Genomic DNA, 13,465 nt, shown 5'->3' on the forward strand with positions numbered 1-13,465 from the left:
CTCCCAGTACTTAAGCCACCCTACATCCTTCTGAATCTGCTTAGTGTATTCAACTCTTGGTCTCCCTCTACGATTTTTACCCTTCACGCTGCCCTCCAATGCTATATTTGTGATCCCTTGGTGTCTCAGAACATGTCCTACCAACCGCTCCCTTCTTCTTGTCAAGTTGTGCCACAAACTCCTCTTCTCCCCAATTCTATTCAATATTTCCTCATTAGTTATGTGACCTACCCATCTGATCTTCAGCATTCTATGTAGCACCACATTTCGAAAGCTTCTATTCTCTTCTTGTCCAAACTATTTATCGTCCACCTTTCACTTCCATACAAATACTTTCAGAAACGACTTCCTCACACTTAAACCTATACTCGATGTTAACAAATTTCTCTTCTTCAGAAACGCTTTCTTTGCCATTGCCAATCTACATTTTATATTCTCTCTACTTCGACCATCATCGGTTATTTTGCTCCCCGAATAGCAAAACCCCTTTACTACTTTAAGTGTCTCATTTCCTAATCTAATTCCCTCAGCATCACCCGATTACATTCCATTATCATCGTTTTGCTTTTGTTAATGTTCATCTTATATCCTCCTTTCGAGACACTGTCCATTCCGTTCAACTGCTCTTCCAAGTCCTTTGCTGTCTCTGACAGAATTACAATATCATCGGCGAACCTCGAAGTTTTAATTTCTTCTCTATGGATTTTAATACCTACTCCGAATTTTTCTTTTTTTTTTTTTTCCTTTACTGCTTGCTCAATATACAGATTGAATAACATCGGGGAGAGGCTACAACCCTGTCTGACTCCCTTGCCAACCACTGCTTCCCTTTCATGCCACTTGACTCTTATAACTGCCATCTGGTTCCTGTACAAATTGTAAATAGCCTTTCGTTCCCTGTATTTTACCGCTGCCACCTTTAGAATTTGAAAGAGAGTATTCCAGTCAACACTGTCAAAAGCTTTCTATAAGTCTACAAATGCTAGAAACATAGGTTTGCCTTTCCTTAATCTTTCCTCTAAGATAAATCGTAAGGTCAGTATTGCCTTACGTGTTCCAATATTTCTACGGAACCCAAACTGATCTTCCCCGAGGTCGGCTTCTACCAGTTTCTCCATTCGCCTGTAAAGAATTCGTGTTAGTATTTTGCAGCTGTGACTTATTAAACTGATAGTTCGGTAATTTTCACATCTGTCAACACCTGCTTTCTTTGGGATTGGAATTATTATATTTTTCTTGAAGTCTGAGGGTATTTCGCTTGTCTCATACATCTTGCTCACCAGTTGGTAGAGTTTTGTCAGGACTGGCTCTCCCAAGGCCATCAGTAGTTCTAATGGAATGTTGTCTACTCCCGGGGTCTTGTTTCGACTCAGGTCTTTCAGTGCTCTGTCAAACTCTTCACGCAGTTTCGTATATCCCATTTCATCTTCATCTACATTCTCTTCCATTTGCATAATATTTTCTTCAAGTACATCGCCCTTGTATAGACCCTCTATATACTCCTTCCACCTTTCTGCTTTACCTTCTTTACTTAGAATTGGGTTTCCATCTGAGCTCTTGATATTCATACAAGTCGTTCTCTTATCTCCAAAGGTCTCTTTAATTTTCCTTTAGGCAGTATCTATCTTGCCCCTAGTGAGATAAGCCTCTACATCCTTAAATTTGTCCTCTAGGTATCCCTGCTTAGCCATTTTGCACTTCCCGTCGATCTCATTTTTGAGACGTTTGTATTTCTTTTTGCCTGCTTCATTTACTGCATTTTTATATTTTCTCCTTTCATCAATTAAATTCAATATTTCTTCTGTTACCCAAGGATTCCTACTAGCCCCCGTCTTTTTACCTAATTGATCCTCTGCTGCCTTCACTACTTCATCCCTCAGAGCTACCCATTCGTCTTCTACTATATTTCTTTCTCCCATTCCTTTCAATTGTTCCTTTATGCTCTCCCTGAAACTCTGTACAACCTCTGGTTTAGTCAGTTTATCCAGTTCCCATCTCCTTAAATTCCCACCTTTTGCAGTTTCTTCAGTTTTAATCTACGGTTCATAACCAGTAGATTGTGGTCAGAGTCCACATCTGCCCCTGGAAATGTCTTACAATTTAAAACCTGGTTCCTAAATCTCTGTCTTATCATTATATAATCTATCTCATACCTTCTAGTATCTCCAGCATTCTTTCATGTATACAATCTTCTTTTATGATTCTTGAACCAAATTTTAGCTATGATTAAGTTGCGCTCTGTGCAAAATGGATGGAATATAAAACGTTATTCACCTGCAAAGGCCACCTGTCGCCAATCAGTACATTCCAGTCGCGGTACTGACATGAAAATTGTAGCCTTCGTCTTCGATGAACAGCAGTCGGCATTGGTGCATCAACTAGGCGCCGGCTCTGGAGACGGACGACACGCACCAACTCTCGCTGAAGAGACGCTGTTGGTAGCCCTTCGGTTTATATGACCAGTGAGTTGTACAACATTTGCACCTCAGTTCTTCCACACATCTCCGCATCCGTCGTTCAATCCTGTCATCTATGGCTCGTGGTGAACCACAGTAACGTCGGCACCGACTTTGGATAGCGCCATCTTTCTGTGCAGTGTATATGTTATCAAGGCTGTACGCAAACGGTTTACTAATTTATCTGGTTTGGAAATAATTTCACCCTTGTCCCGGGCACCATTTGGGACACAGAATACGTCAATACGTAAATACGTGCGTGCTGTTCATTGAAGTACCTGCTGCAGCCTGAAAGGTACAATGATACCACACCGCATTCGAAATCGATTCGTTTGGTTGCCTAACTACAGGAGGGAACTAATTAGATTTGACAGTACAGACCGGACGATTTGTCTACATTTTCTTACACGACAGCCTCCTGCTGGTGCACTCTGAAACTACGCAAAAGCGCGTATTACGAATCGAAACTTGGAGAGATGCTGTATGCAGTGGTAAAAAGGCAAATTACGAATGAAAACCAATACGACACTGGTGTATTATTCTACAGTTCTACAATACTGCACAGTATTACACCACATTCTTGTGTGTGTATTCATTCATAATGTACGAAATACTCTGCCAAGAACTGAGGGAAGAGTGAATCAATGTATAAAGGTAGAGTATATGGCGCAAGCCCGTGACCCGTGCATCAGCCTGACAGCAGATAGAGTGCAGTCCTTCTACCCGCCGTAGCGCTTGGAAGAGGAGAGGTCGCAAATACCTCTCCGCTTTCGCCCTTTACCCCCGTAAATGTTCCCCCATATTCTTTTTAACAGCAGGCTGAGTGGATCTGGAACCATCTCACAGGGAGATGACCGAGGAAAAATTCCCAAACTTACTAGGGATCCCCCAGGATAGGAGTGAAGTGCTGTAGTCGTTGGAACATCATGGCCCTGAGCTGTATTCAGTGATAAGTCATACTTCTGTATATCTTGTAGCTTTTACCCAGTCTTCCTAAAATCTGGCGGTACTTAAGAATAACCTTGTATTTGTTTAAGTTATATTAAGTACCTAGCTTTAGAGGTAAATATAATGTATAGGGACTCCCTCCGAAGTGCAGTCCTTCTGCCCGACACAGCATTTGGAGGAAGAGAAGTCGTAAATCCCTCTCATCGGCCGCTCTTTATCCCCACGAAAGTTCCCCCATGTCCTTTTTCACAGCAGGCTGTGTGGGTCTGGAACCATCCCACATTATAGGCAAGTTTCCTCTGGTGTTTTGACATACATTTGTAATTTCGTCCAAGCAATATGTAACTGAAGTCAGCCAAACAAATACTGCTACTCACGCCTTTCTACTATGCCCAGTGTCGTCGGAAAGCATGAATTTTTTTCCAGTCAGAAGCAAAATTATTTTTCAAGCAAAATTATACTCTCCCATTCGATAAACCTAGATAGTTCATGCAGTTGCGTTAACACTGTGTCACGGATGGCGCAGTGGATACCGCACCTGCACAATAAGCAGGAGATCCCGGCTTCGAATCCCGGTCCGGTATACATTTTCACTCATCGCCGCCGATCCCGCGTAATGTCCCAATGCAACTGGCAGTAGTGACCCCTCCCCCTTCCTTTCCTTTCTTGCTCTCTCCACCTTCAATTTACGTGTAATGTATAACAGCTGCGGATTCTGGGTGATGTCTGTTCTTTCGGACATTTTCGAAAGAACAGACACCACACCTTCATATAATTAGTTTTTTCGATACACGTCAAATGGTTCAAATGGCTCTGCGCACTATGAGACTTTACTTCTGAGGTCATTTGTCGCCTAGAACTTAGAACTACTTAAACCTAACTAACCTCAGGACATCACACACACCCATGCCCGAGGCAGGATTCGAACCTGCGACCGTAGCGGTCGCTCGGCTCCAGACTGTAGCACCTAGAACCGCACGGCCACTCCGGCCGGCGATACACGTCAACAGGGACAGTAAAAGAACAAAAATAACCTGTCACGGTTACCAAAGATTATTAACATACGTCGTCAAGGTTCAGTGTAAGAGGTGTAATGGCTGTCAAATTTTATTAATGGAAGTAGTGTCTTGGATGCTACGAAAAGAAAGTAAACGGCCCCACCGTCCTGCCCGCACTCACTGCTACCACTACGCAGCTGCGCTATTCAGTCGCTGCTGCAGTACTAGTAATTCTTCCTGTTTCACTGTCCCTGTTAATAATATCGGCAAAACATTTTGCACAATGCATCTATTGACTGAGCTCGTAAAATTACGCTTTAAAAATCATTTTATGTGTAACGGGAAACAAGCAGACACTTTCCGTCGACACTGGCCATCGCATGAAAGACGTGATGAGCTGCACTTGTCTGCGACTACTTTAGCTAGACACTGCTAAAGCTAAATTGCAAGTATCTGCCGAAAGGCTAGTGAAAATGTGCCTGACTAGAGTTGCGCTCTTCCAAAACGACGATTGGTAGGTTTGGCACAATACATAATTGACGTAGTAAATGGTTGGATTTCCGGTAGTATCATTAGGATTGGTAGGGAAATAAACATAAATGAAAGTATGAGAGACAAACTGGGAGCCGATGACTTGTCTTTGGTTTTTGTTTATTTGTTTTGACAATAATTAGAACCGCACATCGTGCGATGTTAGTCCATTTTGTATCCTTTCAAAACATAAACAGCATTTTATAAGTAATAAAATTAGTTGATCGGATAACTTATGGTCTGTCATGTAACCAAAGCGATCACTTTTGATGCAAGCACAGTTTTCATGCAAAAACATAAAAAATGTGTATCCTTTCAAAACATAAATAGCATTTTATAAGTAATAAAAATTAGTTGATCGGATAACTTATGGTCTGTCATGTAACCAAAGCGATCACTTTTGATGCAAGCACAGTTTTCATGCAAAAACATAAAAAATGTGTATAATTGTTGTTATTTTGCACTCAATAGAACGTTCATCATTATCAAGTGATTCCTGTTATTATTGATAAGTCAGTAAGCTGCTTATGAATAAAAGAAACATGTTTTGTGTAAGCTCGAGTAAAATATTGTAGCTATGCTAGGGACTTTTGCTTTGAGAAAATAGCGTTTTTTAGCAGCGCTTTCTGATGAATCTGCATCGGTTTTCTTATTTTTACTACAACAGTCCTCCGTTTGACGTTACAAATCGACAGTTTCCAATTAAAACCTGAGCTAAACACTAACAGTTTCAATTTTGTTACAAACAGTGGTTAGTTTTAAATAACAGACAAGAGGAGAACTATATACAACAAAAATTTTCCTTAGGTTACAAGGCCATTAACAAATCCTCACTCAGTTTGCAGATGGTTCACCGCTTTTAGTTTCTAGGGGAATCGACTAAGGCAGCGTTCACAGTGGAACCGACAACGATCGTCAGACGCCGTCGCCACAGGTTGTCCGATGACGTCGGATGACAGCTTGGTCATGGTGCGTCCAAACTCATTCGTCACTTTTCTTTGGGGAGGGGGGGGGGGGCTGAGCAGGTTAGGTTAGGTTAGAATGTGCTGTGTGTATAAAGTAGGTTAGATTTTAAACTCCAAGGGTGTGATGGTACCGCACCCTTCTGTGGCGCAATGCGGCGTTTGCTACTAGAAAGAAGCCGAATGAATCATATCTGTCTCAAATAGAACGACTCGAGTACTGCATACTCTATCTTCAGTTATCGATTTACGAAAACGTATAGTTTCAATAATACACCGCAATAAGCATCTCTCCAAAACACGTTGTCCAGCGTATGGTTTAATATGCTACAGTGGCGACTTCGGTGTATAATGGTTTTGCCAATGAGGTTATCAGCAAATAATCGGTAATTTATATGATGAATGTAGATATTCCCACTATAAAATGTACGGATAAAATTTGTATGTGAATGAGCAAGGATAATTTAATTAATGAAAAGTGGATTTGTGATTTCACAGCAACTCACTTCCTTCTAAAAACAGTGAACACTAATGCAATACTGACAGTAGATATAATCAGATTTTAGTATTTGGAACTTCACTGCTCTTTGAACATTTTCCCAGTAGACGACCGGCCGTGGTGGCCGAGCGCTTCTAGGCGCTACAGTCAGGAACCGTGCGACCGCTACGATCGCAGGTTCGAATCCTGTCTCGGGCGTGGATGTGTGTGATGTCCTTAGGTTAGTTAGGTTTAAATAGTTCTAAGTTCTAGGGGACTGATGACATCAGAAGTTAACTCCCATAGTGCTCAGAACTATTTGAACCACCCAGTAGACGTGAGAAATGACGTAACAAGAATGGTGCTGGCAGTATCATTTCAGAGTCTATGTAGCATTTAATAAAGAAAATCAACTATATCATAGTGTCTTTTAGGATACTTGCACGAAGCATAGCTCCAAAATTCCGTATAGAGGAAATTAAAAACAATAAAATCGTAGTATTTGAAATGCAAGAGTGAAAATATTAATTTTAAAATTTATCTTTAGAGCATCATAAGTAACATACAACATGTCACACAAAAACTTTAAAACTTACTTTTCAGAACGCAGTATAGGCCAAATCACTGGAAAGATCTAATTGCCAGATGTTAAATATCAAAATACCACTTCTAGTTTTAGCTGAGCTAGAATTGCGTCTTTCATGTGAGTTAGGGGCTCAAATCGCACCTCTTCAAGCACTCGAAATCTGCTTTGCTGGATTTATTTGAAGTTGTGTAGAGATATGTCGGTTTACCCTCAATGGTCGAACAGGGTAGCCGCACGGTTTAAGTCGCCTTGCCACAGTTCGAGCGGGTGGCTCCGTCGGAGGTTCGAGTCCTCCCACGGGCACGGGTGTGTGTGTTGTCCTTAGAGTAAAATAGTTTAAGTTAGATTAAGTAGCGTGTAAGCCTAGGGACCGATAACATCAGCATCTGTTCTAGAATTTTGGAACATGTTTTTTGCTCGCGTATCATGTCGTTTTTGGAAACCCAGAATCTACTCTGTAGGAATCAACATGGATTCCGGAAGCAGCGATCGTGTGAGACTCAACTTGCTTTATTTGTTCATGAGACCCAGAAAATATTAGATACAGGCTCCCAGGTAGATGCTATTTTCCTTGACTTCCGGAAGGCGTTCGATACAGTTCCGCACTGTCGCCTGATGAACAAAGTAAGAGCCTACGGATTATCAGACCAGCTGTGTGGCTGGATTGAAGAGGTTTTAGCAAACAGAACACAGCATGTTGTTATCAATGGAGAGACGTCTACAGACGTTAAAGTAACCTCTGGCGTGCCACAGGGGAGTGTTATGGGACCATTGCTTTTCACAATATATATAAATGACCTAGTAGATAGTGTCAGAAGTTCCATGCGGCTTTTCGCGGATGATGCTGTAGTATCAGCATTAGAAAATAGTAGCGAAATGCAGGAAGATCTGCAGCGGATAGGCACTTGGTGCAGGGAGTTGCAACTGACCCTTAACATAGACAAATGTAATGTATTGCGAATACATAGAAAGAAGGATCCTTTATTGTATGATTATATGATAGCGGAACAAACACTGGTAGCAGTTACTTCTGTAAAATATCTGGGAGTATGCGTGCGGAACGATTTGAAGTGGAATGATCATATAAAATTAATTGTTGGTAAGGCGGGTACCAGGTTGAGATTCATTAGGAGAGTCCTTAGAAAATGTAGTCCATCAACATAGGAGGTTGCTTACGAAACACTCGTTCGACCTATACTTGAGTATTGCTCATCAGTGTGGGATCCGTACCAGATCGGGTTGATTGAGGAGATAGAGAAGATCCAAAAAGAGCGGCGCTTTCGTCACAGGGTTATTTGGCAACCGTGATAGCGTTACGGAGATGTTTAGCCAACTCAAGTGGCAGACTCTGCAAGAGAGGCGCTCTGCATCGCGGTGTAGCTTGCTCGCCAGGTTTCGAGAGGGTGCGTTTCTGGATGAGGTATCGAATATATTGCTTCCCCCTACTTATACCTCCCGAGGTCGACGTTTTCAATTGGTGAGAGATCTGGAGGCTGCGCTGGCCAGGGCAACAGTCGAACATTTTCTGAATCCAGAAAGGCCCGTACAGGACTTGCAACATGCGGTGGTGCATTATCCAACTGAAATGTAGGGTTTCGCAGGGATCGAATGAAGGGTAGAGCCACGGGTCGTAACACATCTGAAATGTAACGTCCACTGTTCAAAGTGATGTCATTGCGAACAAGAGGTGACCGAGACGTGTAACCAACGGCACCCCACACCATCACGCCGGGTGATACCCCAGTATGGCGATGACGAATACGCGCTTGCAATATGCGTTCACCGCGATGTCGCCAAACACGTATGGGACCATCATGATGCTGTAAACACAACATGGATTCATCCAAAAAAATGGCGTTTTGCCATTCGTGCACCCAGGTTCGTCGTTGAGTACACCATCGCAGGCGCACCTGTCTGTGATGCAGCGTCAAGGGTAACCGCAGCCATGGTCTCCGAGGTGACAGTCTATGCTACTGCAAACGTCATCGAACTGTTCGTGCAGATGGATGTTGTCTTGCAAACGTCCCCTTCTGTTGACTCAGGGATCGAGACGTGGCTGCACGATCCGTTACAGCCATGCGGATAAGATCCCTGTCGTCTCGAGTGCTAGTGATACGAGGCCGTTGGGATCCAGCACGGCGTTCCGTATTACCCTCCTGAACCCACCGATTCCGTATTCTGCTAACAGTCATTGGATCTCGACCAACGCGAGCAGCTATGTCGCGATACGGTAAACCGCAGTCGCGATAGTCTATAATCCGATCTTTATCAAAGTCGGAAACGTGATGGTACGCATTTCTCCTCCTTACACGAGGCATCAGAACAACGTTTCACCGGGCAACGCCGATCAACTGCTGTTTGTGTATGAGAAATTGGTTTATAACTTTCCTCATGTCAGCACGTTGTAGGTGTCGACACCGGCGCCAACCTTGTGTGAATGCTCTGAAAAGCTAATCATTTGCATATCTCAGCATCTTCTTCCTGCCGGTTAAATTTCGCGTCTGTAGCACGTCTTCTTCGTGGTGTAGTAATTTTAATGGCCAGTAGTGTAAGAAGCGATCGTAATGTAAGCAGGAAATGTGACGGGCCACAGCCGGTGCGCACTCACCGGCGGCCTGCAGCACGCTCTCGTGGATGCGCACCGTGTCCTCTGCGTCGGCCTCCTGCGCCTCGGTGACCTGTGTGAGGTAGCGCAGCTTGCGCAGCCGCTGCTCGTTGCCGGCGCGCACCCGGACGAGGCGCTCGCGCGCCAGCTGCGTCGTGATGCGCACGATGGTCAGCCGGTCGCTCAGCGGCAGCCTCTCCTTCATCTCCAGCGCGGACACGCTCGTCAGGCTCTCCGTGGACGCCGCCGACGATATGCTCTGAGCCTCTGGGGATCACGCACACAACACTTGTCTCGGATTCTGCAACGTATACAGCGTCCCACCAACACAAAATGCCTCAGAAAAGAATCTACTGGCACGTAACCTGCCCGTATTCTGATTCTTGTCAAAATAACTGGCCATTTATTCACATGTAGGAAACAGTATTGTAGTAACTGGCGAAAATTCACCGAGTAAAACGGAAGTAATAAATATCTGGCGCTGCCCAAGAATGTGTTACAGGCCCTCTGCAGTTTCTAATTTATTTAAATGATTTAGGAGACAATCTGAGCAGCCCTCTTAGATTATTTGCAGAATACGCTGTCATCTACCGTTTTATAAACTCGTCATAAGATCACAACCAACAGCAAAATGATTTACACGAGATATCTGTATGGTGTGGAAAGCGCCAACTGACTCTCCTTAAAGAAAAGTGTGAATCATTCACAAAAGTACCGGTACTGAATGGAATCTCCTAAGTTTCGATTACACTATTAATCACACAAACCTAAAGACTGTGAATCCAAATAAATACTTAGGGATTCCAATGAACAGTAACTTAAATTGGAACAATAACATAGGTAATGATACAGGGAACTGGAACAAAAGAACTTCTTGTACTTAATAAGCGAAAAAAGAGACTCTGTGCAGTACGGCTTTTCCTCCTCGTCTGGATTACTGTTGTGCGTTATTGGGTCCTTACCAGACAGCGTACATAGGACATCGAAAAAGTTCAAAGAGCGGCAGCTCGATTTTACTAACTTGAAATAGGGGATATGATGAGCGAGTTGGGGTTGTAACCATTAAAATAACGGTGTTTCTTTGACTTCCATCTGCAGAGGGAGAAGTGGCCATGGCAATAAAATAAGAGAAATTATGGTTTCCACGGAAAGATTTAGGAGTTTTTTTTTTCCAAGCGCTGTCCAAGAATGGAACAATACAGAAATAGTCTGAAAGTAGTTTGTGAACTCTATTCTAAACACTTCGATGTTATTGCGGAGTAATCAGGTAGGTGTAACATTTTCAGGGTCCCATCTATCAATCGATAAAAAAGGAATCCTTATAGGATCGCTTTATTGTCCTCGGGAATGGATACACGTATCTGGTTCAAATGGCTCTGAGCACTATGGGACTCAACATCTTAGGTCATAAGTCCCCTAGAACTTAGAACTACGTAAACCTAACTAACCTAAGGACATCACACACACCCATGCCCGAGGCAGGATTCGAACCTGCGACCGTAGCAGTCCCGCGGTTCCGGACTGCAGCGCCAGAACCGCTAGACCACCGCGGCCGGCTACGCGTATCTAATTGAAGTTTGTTTTACATACTGAGGTTCGTGGTCGCTTGGCGGTGTATAACATTGAAGCTTCTAACTCAACGTAATTTACGTTTCATAATTTAACACTCGCAAACTCACGTTTCAAAACCTCAAAGTCTATAACATACTTCCGTTTGGCAAGAAGTAAGGTTTCACGGTACAACCAAAGTAAGAAATCCGAAAAATGTAAATGTGTTACTATATCAAACGAAAAAAAATTTTTCTGTCGTTCATTATTCGACTTTGTCTGTTCATCTGTCCGTTTTTCTTAAGAACGGGTAGACATTAAGTCGAATTTTACGTTACATACTAAGGCGTACGCTCTCTTAGTGGTGTAAAAAATTGAAGCTCCTAAGTCAATGCAGTCGGAAGATACGGTCATTAATGTCACATATTTTGATACTCGCTAACTCACTCATCAAAACTTGTAGGGTAGTTACCGCTGCCTATAATCGTCAAATTATCAGAAAAGAAAGATTTCACAGTACAAGAAAAGAAAAAATTCCGAAAATTGTGAATCTGTTATTAAATTGTATGAAAAATTTCATTTCTTATCTGACTGTCTAATTGTCTGTTAAGTTCCTCTTTCTCAGGAACGGGTAGATCCATGAAGTTGAAATTTGTGCGACATACTAAGGTCTATAGGCCTTTGCTGGTGTAATAAATGTAAGCTTCTAAGTCAATGCAACCAAAATATACACTATTTAAGTCAAATGTTTTGATATTCTCATACTCACTTATTAAAATCCGTAGTGTACTTCCCGCTGTCGTAGAGTCGTACAATTTGGCAAGAAGCAAGTTTTCACAGTACAGTCAAAGCAAAAAATCCGAAAACTGTAAATCTGTAATTATGTCACACGATCTCTAGTTATATCACACAGAAACCCACACATCGAGACCTGTAGGCTACCAAGAAACGAAGTTTCACAATATAATTAAATGAAGAGTAGGAGAACTGTGAATTTATAGTTATATCACACAATTTTTTGCCATTTTTTATCATAGTGTCTGTCTGTCCGTCCATCTGTTAAGACCATTTTCTTCTCACGAATAGGTAGACGTATCAAGCTGAAATATATGTCACATACTAAGGTCTATCGTTCCTCGGCGTTCTAATAAACGTTAACTCTTAAGTCAATGCAATCAAAAGGTACGGCCATTTTGTCACGTATTTTGATGATTATCACTCACTCGCTCATCAAAATCTGTTATCATAAAATTTGTCAATAGACAAGGTTTCACACAACAAGTGAAGGAAAAAATCCGCAATTTTTTAGTAAGTAATTATATCACACGAAAAAATATTTCTTTTGTCTTTTGTTCCCCGACTCCAAACTTGAAATTAAAACAGTCAGTAGTTGTGCATTCAGACAAACTCGGTGGCTATGGTGAAAGTCAAACATCAAGCGAAAAATAACTCCATTGCTCATATGACGTGTTTCGGAATTTATCCATCATGGTTGGTTGGTTGGTTTGGGGAAGGAGACCAGACAGCGTAGTCATCGGTCTCATCGGATTAGGGAAGGATGGGGAAGGAAGTCGGCCGTGCCCTTTCAGAGGAAGCAACCCGGCATTTGCCTGGAGTGATTTAGGGAAATCACGGAAAACCAAAATCAGGATGGCCGGACGCGGGATTGAACCGTCGTCCTTCCGAATGCGAATTTATCCATCATGAGATATACAAGAGTGTAAACCTCACGTAGAAATGGCACTTCAAGTTCTATGTCAAACATTTGCAGGCTAGTGTCTGAGCAGTAAAATCATTCCCTACCTGATTTTAAACTTTTACCAGTCAGCCTGAATGGAGAACTGTTAATTATTAGAATAATGGTCCTTTGCCCCCAACATGACTTTATTCACCTTTATAGTATTTGAATTAAATCATTTTTGAAAATCTTACAAATTGGGACCGATATCTTGCTAGTACCAGTGTCAATAACAGGCAAAAATGATAGAGATTCTCGATTTCTAGAACAGATAAACTGTCTATATACGTAATTAAGTTCATGCGAAAATCTCAGTGTGCGAGTCCTATTCGCACCCCGCCAATTTTTGTAGTTACTGTCAATTTTTATGACACTACACACCCTCCCTAGTGTGAACACTAAGCTACAGATCTACACTCCTGGAAATAGAAAAAAGAACACATTGACACCGGTGTGTCAGACCCACCATACTTGCTCCGGACACTGCGAGAGGGCTGTACAAGCAATGATCACACGCACGGCACAGCGGACACACCAGGAACCGCGGTGTTGGCCGTCGAATGGCGCTAGCTGCGCAGCATTTGTGCACCGCCGCCGTCAGTGTCAGCCAGTTTG

This window comes from Schistocerca piceifrons, chromosome 6, assembly GCF_021461385.2.
Source record: "Schistocerca piceifrons isolate TAMUIC-IGC-003096 chromosome 6, iqSchPice1.1, whole genome shotgun sequence".
Classification (NCBI taxonomy): domain Eukaryota; kingdom Metazoa; phylum Arthropoda; class Insecta; order Orthoptera; family Acrididae; genus Schistocerca; species Schistocerca piceifrons.